The sequence below is a fragment of the Danio rerio genome, chromosome 10 (assembly GCF_052040795.2).
Source record: "Danio rerio strain M-AB ecotype USA chromosome 10, GRCz13ab, whole genome shotgun sequence".
NCBI lineage: Eukaryota > Metazoa > Chordata > Actinopteri > Cypriniformes > Danionidae > Danio > Danio rerio.
Window position 1 is genome coordinate 30,150,788 of NC_141030.1, and position 14,132 is coordinate 30,164,919.

Consider the following 14,132-nt stretch of genomic DNA (forward strand, 5'->3'; position numbering starts at 1 on the left):
AAGTGTTTTCCAATTTTGATCAGTGCACTTTTTCTGTTCTCATTCAAATTTTTTAAGGTATGTTTTTATAACAAAAGTTTTTAAAATGGTAATTTGCTCATGTTAAGATAACTTTAAATAAGAACAAAACAATGACCGAGAAATTTGGGAAGATGTAGTTTGCTCTGTAATTTTGATCTTTACTGTAGATGCAATCAAATTTAGCCTCATTCATATTCTCAGCTTTACTAATTCAATTTAAACCTACAGATGTGGAATTGCATGTAGCATTGCTGATTTCCCACCAATGCTTTTGTTATCTTTGGGGAAAAGAGAACAAGGTACTGTAACTGAAAGGCTCCTGCTCAAACCATCTTACATTTTGAGCTGAATGTACTGACTATGGTGAGTTTAATCACCGTGAGGTCATTTGGTTCTGGCTCATTTACAGTTCATAAAGGTTTCTGTCTATGGACCAGCCCTATTCACACAGGGCAAGTTTGGCTGTCCTAACAGACTTTTCATTAGCTTTTAACGCGTGAGACTTTGAATCGAAAATTTGCATTGGAAAACATTTTAGTAACAGCGTGTTTTTGCAGAAATATTTATTCAAACAATATTTGAATTTGAACCTAAATAATTTCCTCTTTCTTTGGTCAACATTACATCCATTTACAAATGTCTGGTACAACTCCAGTTCACACTTTCGTAAGGATGAGGTCACCCTCTGCAATGTCAGGACAGGAAATGAGGAATAAATGTCTTTTTTCATTATGTCAGCAGCTTTTACAGTCTAGTTTAGTGGGCACAGTTTGGACTAAAAAGAGAATGGGAGTCAATTATGGTAAGTTGAAGTCATGTCTGAAAAAATATATATATATTTATGAATTAAACACAAATAATATCAATTCTGTCATTTACTCGACCTTACGCCATTCCAAATATATTCATTCCACTATCTGTGAAGAGGTGCAGCAAAAATGTGGTATGGGTATGGAAACAATTCATTTTGAAATGTAATATGCAAAATGGCAATGTATTTATTTATCCACATTCACATTCTCCATGAATTTCGCAAGAAACATCCCCAGATATAATGATAATAATGCAGTTCTACTTTTCCTAACCCATGCAATTAAAAGAAACACAACACTACACTTGCTACACTTTCTGCTTGCATGTGTTGCACCTGTGAAATAAATTTGGGTGTTGCATTTTCAGGTAAATTTTTTTAACCCTAACTTTTAACAAATTAAAACAAACATTTAATTTACATGATACTTGTCAATCCCAGGTGTAAGAGCAACAAACAATAACTTGACTTTAAGGTGATCATTTGGAAAAGTGGCCGAAGGTAGGGTTTTCTAATGAATCATCTGTTGAACTGCATCCCAATCATCACACATACTGCAAAAGGCCTATTGGAAACACATTGACCCAAGATTCTCATAGAAATCTGTTAAGTTTGGTGAGGGAAAATTCATGGTTTGGGGTTACATTCAGTATGGGGTCATGTGAGAGATCTGCAGAGCTGATGGCAACATCACCCCCTTGAGTTAAAGACATTTGTGGTGCCCATTACATTAAAAACCACATGGGCAAATTCCTCACCAGGATAGTGCTCCTTCTCATATACTTCAGCCTCCACATCAAAATTCCTGAAGGCATAGAAGGTAAGGTGCTTCAGGATTGGCCAGCCCAGCCACCAGATATTAACATTATTGAGCAAGTCTGGGGTAAGAAGGAGGCATTGAAGATGATTCCAAAGAATCTTGATAAACCCCTCAAGTCCTGCAAGAACGATTTCTGTCATTCCAGATGACTTTTTTAATGTGATTTGAGTCATTGAGAGACTTATAAAAGCAGTCGTCCAAGCTCACAAGAGTCATACACAATATTCATTCTTTTTCTACTGCACCAATATTCTACATTATTTCTGTTAAGTGACGAGAGTTTTGTCTCACCGTCAGACCTTGCTGTCCTAATTAAATAATTAAAAATCAAGGGACTTTTTTTTTATTTGGGTAAAATAAGCATACTCTAGAGGCCTTTGCCGTTCATTTAAGCCACATCTGATACCAAATGATCAACTAAAAGTCAAGTTATTATTTGTTGTGCCTAAAACTTGGATAGGCGACAAGACTTTTGTCAGAGGGGGTAGATGTTGAAACTGTGGTTGGAAATTGGCAAATGTAAATTATTTAATTAAATTTCCATTTTGCATCAAACTTTGCACGTGTCTTGGAATATGCAAAATTGAATGCATTAATTTTATCACATTTTAATACATCTATTTTACAGATATTACATTTAATATTATATTTTAAAATGGATTTTGCTATACTCATATGCTTCAGTACACAGGACAGGACATTTTTACCCCTTATTAAATACAGAGAGTCAAAACTTTGAAGCCCTTGACGTCATAATTACAACTTCCTAACTCAAGAAGGCCTTGAACGGACCATTAGGCTCATATCAGAGTGTGAGTTTATTTTTGTGTGGCAAAACATAGCAAACTTACTGCTTCTACTCAATCCACTACCCCCCGCCACACACAAACACACACACACGTGTAATCATTTACATTTCATAATCTATTAATGGTTCTAATATGTACATTTAGAAAGTTTCAGAAACCTTGGAATTCCACCAGCTTCAGTTTTTGACAAGTTCAATAAATTCAGTTTTTGACAGTTGTTTTTCACCAAATCCTGAAGGATTTATATCAAGCCATGAAAATTTAATGTCTAAATGTCAGGAAGGAAACCAAGAAAATATTTGTGTCTAATCAGTCAATTTGAGTAGGTTTAGATAATGAAATCATCCCAAAATGAAAAATGGCTGGGTTCCTATGACAGCTTTCCAACTTTGTGCACACTGTTGCCATTCTGTGTAGATGTGTGCGTACATAAAAATCAAATTCAAAGTTCTTCCTTGGTGTCGTTTCCTCTATATTGTTTATAATTCAGGAGGTATGATGTAATTAGGGCTGGGCTGTGTTTTTAAGCATGAGAAGATGTTCAGGGTCTCTAAACGAAGGAGTATGATCTAATAGAGACTACAGTAAAAATAAACAGCATGTGAAGCACACGCAAAGTAACTTCTTCAAGTCCAAAAATAATAGCAGTTTAATGTGATTCAATAGACTTTGTTTTTTTATAGGATAGCACTTGCTGAAAGAAAATGTAAACACATTTTCTCCATTTTGCAGAGGCTGACAGATTTTATTAATCTCTTAGAGAGAAACCCATCATTTAAAGAAACACCACTCTGCGGATATTTTTGTGCAATAGAAATTGGACTTTGGATTTCATGTGCATCCGTTTCTCACTCCTGTGCAGAAATAATGATGGTTAAGCAGTTTACAGTTCTCTGGATGTGATTATCCACTCATATTTTATGGCATTTTTTGGTTTGAGGATTGAATTATGTGAGATTTTTTGCTTGTGGTTAAAGTTTAACTTGAGTAGCATTTCCTTTATTTTTTAATTGTTATACATATATTTTTATATAGATATATTTAACAGTGTATGTGTATTGTTTATTCAGAAATAATGTAATCTTCATTTTTTTATATTTTAGGGATTTTTGTTGTTGTTGTTGTTGTTGTAGCTACAGCGTACAGTGTTGGAAATTAGAGAACAACATAACTGTATAATGTAAATTCAAAGTATATAAAATTGCAAAAAAAAAAAAAAAAAAACTTTTTCGACTCCTAAAGAACAGAGAATATGTAAACAGTGTGACAGAAATTGTGACACACAATGTGACACACTTCCTTCTGTTCTCCCCTAAATACACCACAACTAGAGAAATATTTTCCCCCAAATTGAAACATTTAATAATTAATAAAAAAAAAATTTAAATGACTCTTTACCACGTGCTCAGAAAAGATGAGTTGATGTCTAAACTAACTGCAAAATATGTATACACCCTACACACCGTAAAAAAAAAGTTAACGTAAAATCTGTATCTTATGTATAATCTTATTTAAATAATCAAAAATACTTTTTATTATTATTATTATTGTTGTTGTTATTACTGTAATCGTTAAAAAATCAAATGTATCATCCGTTTTATTTCTTATTTACTGTGTATTTTATTAATTTGATGTTAATATATTACATATCTTATACATATTTAAATTGTTTTGGCAATACTCTACTAATTGTCATGCCAATAAAGCAACTTGAACATTCAGAAATCATTCTAATTTGCTGATTTGATGCTCAAGAAATATTTCTTATTATTATCAATGTTGCAAACAACTTAATGCACATTTATATACATATTTTTTTTATAAATGACACAGGATTTAACTGTAATACAGTGTATTTTACTGTAGGACAGTTATACAGTATGTTACTGTATTTTAAAAATTACTTTGTGAAAATTACTGTATATTTTACAGTAATGACTTGTAAGTATATAGAGCAAGATAAATGGTGCTTCTTGTTACTACAGTAGCAAACTGCTGCCTGTAAGTTACTTCAGATTTGACGGGAAATAGTTAGTGCACAATTTATAGTTTTTGTTGATAAAAATTTAATTAGTGTAGATGTCTCTATTATTACTTTTAAACAATTCATTTCATACCTCATAAAATTATGTTTCACTGCAGCTTACTTTCAGAAGCAAGTCTCTGAAATCACTGCACAGCCCTTTATTGTCCCTCAAAACAGCCTTTCTGAAAACAGGAAGTGCAAAATCCTGAGAACTTCCTATGAGTTATTTTATGTCCACCAGTCCACTTGGGGAACGCAACATGGCGGCCTCTGCCAAGGCGACAAACCCCACCGTCAGCTTCCTTCCTTACGGTGCCCTGACTGTGAAAAGCATCGTGGGAAAGAAAGAAACCCTACACAACACTTGGCCTTTCCTCTGTATTGTGCCTAGTCACTCAGCATTAGCAACAAGCACTACCGTTTTAGACTAGTGTTTGTGTATATGTGTGTGTTGCATGATTATAGATTTGTGAGGGATTGTGTGTGTGCAAGCGTGAGTGTAATATGAACACAAAGACTGTATGCAGTTTTGGCGACATGCGCTGAAAGTTCCAGTATTGTGTTGCTGTTTTCTTATCAACATCAATCGCTTCTTATCGGTCCAGGAGTAAAAACAGAACTCTTTTAGAAGCTGATTCAGGTCCTGCAAGGTCACACGCAGGGGTCACCTTTCCCCTTTTCCCCCTTTTTATGGGTCCATTCTTGCATGTAAATGAGATTTAAAGGTCTGCTGAAAAAGCAATCAAAGTCCTCCACCTTAGCTATTCTCCCAGTTTTGGCAAGTGAAATGACAAATGACCAAATAAGGGAAAGATTCCCAGGTCAAGTGCCAGAACGTACGCAAATGCATATCTCACCTGCTTCCTGTTTATTGTTATGAAGATTGTTGTGCCTCGGTGATAAAGATGTTTGTCCTTCGACCCCAAGAAAGGTGGAAACAGTCCTGCGAGAGCTTCCGTCTGCACAGGAGGCCAGATCATTCAGCTCATCCATTTCCGACAGTAATGCCTGGCCTCTGAACTTCAGGAAGGATGTATGAGGTCTCAGCGAGAGTATCTATTCAAAACGGAAAACGTGAAAGATAGAACATTTAAGTTTGGTGGCATTTGGAGGTTTTTCTTTGTCTTGCTATTTTTATAATAGTGCACTTTAACATCATGCTACAAAAGTACACAAAAAATCCTATAAAATGCTTTAAATCGAATTGTTACAATTGTAATTGGTAATTGACAGTGCACTTGCTTTACTGGCAACCAAAATTGCCAGTTAGTTTTACAGCACAATGGGCTATTTGCACATGGACTTTTAATTTTCAGCCAGGCAGTCTTTTCAATACAAAATTGTCATGTTTAAGGTCTGATTTCTTAAAAAATAAGTGATCTTCACTGCCTGTTAGATATATAATATGAAGTGGATCTCAGATCAGACAAGATCCCCTCACACCCCATCTATAAAACATGACAGTTTATTTTACCCCAGTATTTTCAATGGAATTTCTGCTGTTGCTATTGATGGCGCTAGTGGTTACAAAGGCCTTTTATCTTGTTTTACGCTTGAACATCTAAATGAATACAGAGTCTATTTAACTGAATATATTTTAATTACATTACAACATTGATGCTGTAAAACCACCATGTGAAATTGAAAATAGTCACATAAAGCTTTCCTTAGAAGTTTTTCGTTGGCTTCCAAACTCTAGCTGTGCATAGAGCCCATTGTAATTAATCATTTAAAAGGGACTTGTAAATTTGACAGTATTACTGGCAAGATTCACAAGCGTACTGTAAATTAACAAATGCAACTGCTGTAGTTTAACAGTACAACCCAAAATCAGAAAAAGTTGAGACATTATGCAAAATGCAAATTTATAAAAATTAAATGATGATTACTAAATTTACTTGTACTTGCATTTTATGCAGACAATAAAACAAGCATTTATTGTGATACCATTTTATTTAATGTGTTTTATTTTATTTTTTAATAAGCACACATTCCAATTTGGGTTTAAGCAAAACATTTTTAATAAAATGTTGGAACAGTACAGCATTTACCATTTTGTTCCCTGGAAAGAATCTGATCCAAAATATCTGTACTATTCAGTATTAATGGTGCCATCCCAGAAGCACAAGTTACCTTTGTTAAGGGTACTGACACAACCCTGTCCTAAAACAGAACCTGGTTTTTATACTTGCTGTTGCTGACTAGATCATACCAAATCATAATTACAATCACCTGTTGACATCACCTGTTTCAAATCACATTATTATCTAACCAATTTACCTGATTACTAGACTAAACTGCTCCCGTCCAAACTTTTTTTTTAAGGAAAGGATGTATATTTACAAATGAAACGAGGTTGACCAGACAAAACATTAAATATGTTGTGTTTATGTTGTCTGCAATAAAATACAAGTCAAAGTAAATATGGAAATCACTACTTTTTATTTGCGTTTTCCATAATGTCACAATGTGCGACGCAGGTGCTGTCACCGCACAGCAAGGTCGCTGATTCAAACCTCGGCTGGGTCAGTTGGCGTTTCTGTGTAGAGTTTGCATGTTCTCCCTGCGTTCACATGAGTCTCCTCCGGTTTCCCCCACAGCCCAAAGATATGCGGTACAGGTGAATTGGGTAACCTAAATTGTCTGTAGTATATGAGTGTGAATGAGTGTGTGTGAATGTTTCCCAGAGATGGGTTGCATCTGGAAGGGTATCCGCTGCGTAAAAACATGCTGGATAAGTTGGCGGTTCATTCCGCTGTGGCAAACCCAGATAAATAAAGGGACTAAGCCGAATATAAAATGAATGAGTGATTAATGCCACAACTTTTTCTGATTTGGGTTTGTATTACTGGCAAGCAAAATTGCCAGTAATGCTATAAAGTTTACAGAAATGTTTTACAGTATATGCTAATGATAATGATTATTTTGTTCAAAATGAGTATCATGGCTGTTGTTGTTGTCATTTGAAAATGTTTATTTTACATTCCATTAAAATAAATATTCATAATTCCACTGTAGAGATATTTTTAAAGGTTATTTACATAAATGAATACACTCTCAGTACACATTACGAACACTTTTAAAACAAGAAACTTTCCAGTTTAAACAGTGAAACTCCTAATAGTAATTTTATTATTTAACAATAAATGTAATTTAAGGATTTTTTCATTTAAAGAGATTGCATTGCTACAATGGTTACATAAGAACAACCGTAAAGACATAGTTTAACCAAACATGAAACATTTTTATTTATCATTTACTCATCCTTCACTACATCCAAAGCCCTGCTTTTAGATTCTTTCTTCAGTTCAATACATAAGAAAACATACTGTACTGAAGAATGTTGCAGCAAAGTTAGTAATTTTTGTCCTACTATGGATGTCAAAGGCTGCGTTTTTCCAAAATCCTTGTTTCGTGTTCAACAAAGGAAATTCAAAAAAGTTTAGAAACACTTGGTAAAAACATTTTCAATTTTGAGTGAACTATCACTTTGACAAGTCTGTTTCGTAACCCTAACCTTAACCTTGTTTTCAAATACAGTAAATAGCTTGAACTTACATAAATGGGATGGCAAGTAATTATGTAAATATGTAATGACAACTACTAATTTTGAGAACCCAAATTTGAGTATTTTGGGAAAAGAAGTATTGTGGTAACAAATAGAAAGTGCATTACAAAGAAACATACGCCTAAAATGAAAAACAACCTGACACTTAAAATGGTGTTGGATTCGAATCAAGAACAATCTTGAAAATGTGATAACTCACCCGTCTGCTGGACCGCAGGGTAATTTGGCTTTAAAACTCAGGTCGACTAAAAGGACATGTCATCTTCTGTTTATGAGATTGAAATCGCTCATTTGTTTTTAAAAATGAGAATGGAAAGCACAGCTGAGACAGAAATTGTTCTTGTGGAGGAATTTTAAGGTCATAAGTCTGAGTTCTAACTGATAAATACTATACTTTTTGCCAAATGTATAAACATATGTTTTTTCATAAACTCAAAGTATTTCAATAATGATATTAGTAGAATAAAAAAAATAGTCATTTCCTTCATTTGTATACTAATGCACAACAATTTCAGGCAGACATTTAAGTAAGAAATGCCATGTTGTGCACGTTAAGATAACAGTAACACGTTAAGATAACAGTAAAACAGATGCATGCAGTCAAAAAGGAGTAAAGGCAACATCTCTCTTCAATGTACTGTAAGTTCCAGTCAAAGTGCTCAGCCTACTACAGATGTTTACTTTTGTGTCATCATTCAAGTGCACCCTTGACATTGAAGATTTGTTAGACAGTAGATCAGATGGAAGAATGTAAATACAGCCCATTCATTGCAGATACAGCAGGATCTTCTCAGTTATCTAGTCAATGGATTTTCTGCCTCATTCGGAACAATCAGACTAAATATTTGGACAAATGCATGAGCCAATAAACATGTACAAAAATTTGACAGCTCCAAGCACATTTCATAATTATAACCATAAAATTATGTTGAGTTATCCTTTTATAGCCACAAAAGAGGTTTTAGAGTCAAAACACTTTTGAGTGCTTTAAAACAGAGTCCTTTATTAACTTGTTTTTAACAACCGATCAAAAAAACTATATAAATATTTAAAACTACAGAAGATCCAATATTTGGCATTAATGTACTGTATAAATTTGAAGGGATTTAGACTGATGAAAGGTCTATAATATGTATATTTCATACAAACAAGTAGTGGTGGACAGTAACTGTCCTTTTGGTACATAAGCATAATTTCAAAAGCATCTGTTATTTCTGTATTTTCATTTTAGAAAACATTTACTTCACAACATTACACAACATATGATTCCTTACTGTTTTGAACTGGAACAATAGTCATTATTTTTACAGATATGGTAGCAGTTTCTGATCAGTAAATGATCTGATTCTTTTAAAATAACATGAAAAACAGCAGCTGACAGCATCTCTTTTTGAGTCACTGATTCAATACAAGTCAAATGTTCTAGCCTGAGTGAGCTTGCAAGTAACGACTCTCTGATTCGAAAGATCCAGTCAGAGCAAGTCTCCAGTAAAGGAATCATTCAAATATTCTGGTCAAAAGGAGTCTCCAGTTAATGACTCACTGATTCAAATGGTCCAGTTAGAGCCAGTCTTTAGTTAATGACTCATTCATTTCAAAGATCTGGTCAGAGTAAGATCCGGACAAAGTGAGTCTCCAGTTAACTGCTTGCTGATTCAAAATAGCTGGTCATAGAGAGTCTCCAGTTAACACCTCACTAAAATACTGTTTTGAAAGATCCAGTTAACAGCTCACTGATTCGAATGTTCGGGTCTAGAGCAAGTCTTCAGTTAGTGACTTACTGATTCAAATATTCTGATCAAAGTAAGTCTCCAGTTAATGACTCATTGATTCTAAAGATCTGGTCAGAGCGAGTCTCCAATTAGTAGCTCACTGATTCAAAAATCCAGACAGAGCAAGTCTCCAGTTAACACCTCACTGAATCCCTATTTGAAAGATCCAGTTAACGACTCACTGATTCAAAATATCTGGTCAGAGTGAGTCTCCATGATTCATGATGTTAATGATTCATTGATTTGAAAGATACAATGAATCAGAGCAAGTCTCCAGTAAAGGACTCACTGATTTAAATATTCTGGTCAAAGTGAGTCTCCAGTTAATGACTCATTGATTCAAAAGATCTGGTCAGAGTGAGTCTACAAAAAGAGTACTCAATACTTTTATAGGGGTGTTGACCTTTCGTCCACAGGAAATTACAGTTGATGAATGTTTTTTTTATTATTATTATTATTTTCATTATCATATTCCATGTTAGATTTCAATATGTGGTGACTTGAAGCTCTAGAAACACTCTCACATCTTTCATTAACTAGTGATACAGTTAATACAAAACTGTACCCAAAATACAGCACATCTTCTCTGGAAAGAGTACCAAACATAAACCCTGTTACCAAAAGGACCTATTAGCATCATCCTGAAAATTCTCACAACAGATCTGAAATGAATTTTCCTGTCACCGTTTGTTCTCAGCAGAGCTTAACACTGAAGCCAACATCTGTGGACTCACACAGCCATTAACTTCAGTTCAAACGCAACCACCGCCTGGCTGTGCTTCTCTGGTTAAGATTGTTTTAGCTCAAAGAACATTTTGCTTCCCGTTCTTGGCATATACATTTATAATATACATATACAGAAAACGGGCCAGCCATTACATATCTATATGTTTAACAATTATTACCCACATCAGTGAAGATCAGGGGTGTTTGGAAGAACAGGCGAAAGTCAAACGTCACACTGATACACCGCTGCGTTTCCCATCACTACATACAGATATGATGGAAAAGCAAGGTAGTGGTTTAATATTCGGCAGATCTGCTGTAGCACTTAGGTTCGGCTCGCGGGTCCACATCACAAGGACCTCTGATTTGCGGCCTCTGTAATTATCATGCAATAGACTATTTTAGAGATATTCGACTATGTATTAGACCAGAAACCACATAAGATCGGGTTTCCATGGCAAGGCTGGAAGTCCCTGGCAAAAAATAACAAACAAAAGCGAGCGCGATCAAGATTAAACGTGACTGTTGTAGAGCAGCGGCGGAGCTAAGGGTTCGGTCGGTTCAAGCAGTGAACTATGGGAACGACTGGCGCATAAATACTGCCAGCAGCCTGAAACAGAAGCACTCACTGGTTTTATATTCAGTGGCAAATGATATTCGTCAAACTGTAAATGGTAGGAGAACAAGAATTTAGTTAAGCCTAAAGTGGCGCATTTAACATGTCTGAGAAGAAGTAAAAATTAATGGATGGATGGATGGATGGATGGATGGATGGATGGATGGATGGATGGATGGATGGATGGATGGTCTGTACATGTAAGATAGATAGATAGATAGATAGATAGATAGATAGATAGATAGATAGATAGATAGATAGATAGATAGATAGATAGATAGATAGATAGATAGATAGATAGATAGATAGATAGATAGATAGATAGATAGATAGATAGATAGATATTATTTTTATTACAATTATTATTATAACTTTTATAATTATTATTATTTAATAACAGAAAGTGTTAAGTTAAAAATTAAATATGAATAATAAAATAATACAATAATAAATACAATTTAAAAAGTTGTTTTTACATTCAAATAAACACAGCTAAATAAATAAATAAAAATGAGGAATAACATTTAATAAAATAATAGTAGTAATAATAATTATTAGTAGTAGCAGTAGTAGAGGAAGTAGAAGTATTTAATACATGAAAATACCAATCAATATTTATTACTAAAACCAATGTAAAAGGTATGTTTAAAAATATATGTATTAAAATTTAGACTGAAAAACGTACACATTAAACTAAGATATCTTACTCTTTGTCAGTTCTGAAATCTTTGTCTGTTTTGAAATTTGGTCAATTGATATTTGGTTATGAGTTATCATGGTCATGTCTAAAATTAAGGCAGGACGCCTTTTAGTCAAACACTCAGTGTGTCGACAGGGGCTTCAAATCAAATTTCCAAACTCAGTGCCACAAAATATCACTAAACAAATATAAACAGGAGGTTTTCTTAAACGATTCTCATTTCAATCAAAGAGCTGAAAGCTGATTTTAACATGGTCAACATCAGACCTACTCCACTGCTAAACAAACACCAGATCCCTTGCAGTGAAAAAAAGAACCAATACGTGCCCATTTAAATATCCTTGTTAATAATATGCACAGCAAGATCAAGTCTTCTAACATCTGGTGTCCGTCTGTCACTTTGTGTAAAGCAGAGGCCAGTTCAAAGTGATTAAAAAGCCTCATTAGAAAACTGTTTACTTTTAATCTTTAAATCCGGAATAAGATTAGCATTTCCAACACGTTTCTAAAAAAGCAGATTTCATTAATTATTAGTAGATATAACAAAAGAAGTGTTTGCTTTAAGAAAAAAACAACTAATTGCATTAAAAGCACCATTTTCACCACTAGAGGGTGCACTTTCACAAAAGCGTATTTTGATAACACCATTCTGATGGTTTTTCAATGCTTTAAAGAGTCAATGTTATGCATTAAATAGGGTCATATTTTGGTTTTAGGGTTCTCCAACAACAGTCTGATATGCATGCAAGGGCAAATAACACTTTTATTGTCTTATAATGTGCATTTTATTCACCTAATTCTCCCAACGACTCCCATATGGTTTGTTCAGCGATTCATTTGTTCTCAAAACCCTCCTTGGCATGATGCTAATCTCCGCTGATTGGTCCTATAACCCAGTCTATTGCGATAAGTCAACTGCGTTCAGCCTGAGACAGAGAGAAATCCCCACCACGCCTTAACACTGTTGAAGTAGTCAGAGTGCAGAGTGTATGTGAGTCCAATGCAGGAGTGCATTAAAGCAATGCAGTTTAACACCAGCATATTGCCCTTTTCTTAAGCAAGTAATCACAGTGACACTCATTCAGTATTAATCCACACAGTGGAAAAAGCTGAACTATTTTAAAACTTGACCACACGTGTGTAGGAACAGCTGACCGTGAACATAGCATTGACAAACGACTTGCAAACTCACATTTAAATCCTTAAACAAAGCAGCACATACTGCGTTATCATCATGGTTTTGAATGTGATATGAGAATATAGAGTTAACCAGATACAGTACAAGCCGAATGAAGCGGTAACAAGTAAACACAATTGAATATATAATTTGCAAGCTAGAGAAAACAAGGAGGCAACCATTTGAATCGCACTTACTTACACTTGTTAAATGGAGGAAGAAACTGTTCCATGAACTGTAAAGTTCTTCTCAAGCTCTGACAAAGTCCCATACATCAATAGTGTTTACTGATCCTTCCTTTAACAAACGGCTGAAGAATCCCCTCTTGTAAGTTTGTAGATTGCGGAAGCACTCGTCAGAAAAATGACAGGAACACTGCACAAGGCTGGGGCGATCATGCTGAGGTATTTTTGCAAAAATAAAACCTCAACCACTGACTCTTCACAGCCTTCTCTTTGGGTAGAGAAAATAACACTAACTTTCCCTCACACTTCAGAGCAAAGTGTCTATGCGACTTGATTCAATCGCGATCTGCTACAGCATTTGTCTTCTTTTTCTTTCTACAGTATTTGTGGGCGGGGCCTGCGGTTTCAATTTTCCCGGGTCTGCGCGTGCAAAAAATGGGAAGGGCTTGAGTTCCGTATCGATGTGAAGCCAACATGGCTAAAGATTCAAACCCCGATGATTCATTTGAACAACTCTTTTTTTTTTTATAGATGAATCAATAGTTTTAAACACGGCACACTTTCAGATTTAAGCCTTAGCTGATATTCCGCTTCACTCAGAGCTGTGTAACACACTGCATGGAAGGTCATTTTCAAAAGCCCATTATAGGGGCTCATTAATGAAAAAAAAATTAAATTTTGTGCCTCTAAGCTGCAAAATTTAGGATCAATAACTCATGAAATCATGTTTTATGTTAATATATTAATAAATTATCTAAAATTACTGCTTACTTTGATTCAACCTAAAAAACTTCAGTAAAACCACAACAGTTTTACTGTTAACCCTTATAGACCCTGGGTGCATTACAATGGACATCACGTCAAATCGTTTTGAAAAATCTTTTTTCTTTTGTTTATTTTC

General features: G+C 34.7%; 1 long non-coding RNA gene across 1 annotated transcript; it reads right to left on the reverse strand.

Moving 5' to 3' along the window:
* Window positions 1-549: 549 nt before the first annotated feature.
* On the reverse strand, window positions 550-6,645 carry LOC147835077 (uncharacterized). Its single transcript, XR_015501176.1, has 3 exons — window positions 6,539-6,645; window positions 5,345-5,543; window positions 550-840 (listed from the first exon to the last, which is right to left on the reverse strand). It is a non-coding gene; the product is annotated as an uncharacterized LOC147835077 (long non-coding RNA).
* Between the last annotated feature and the right edge of the window lie 7,487 nt (window positions 6,646-14,132).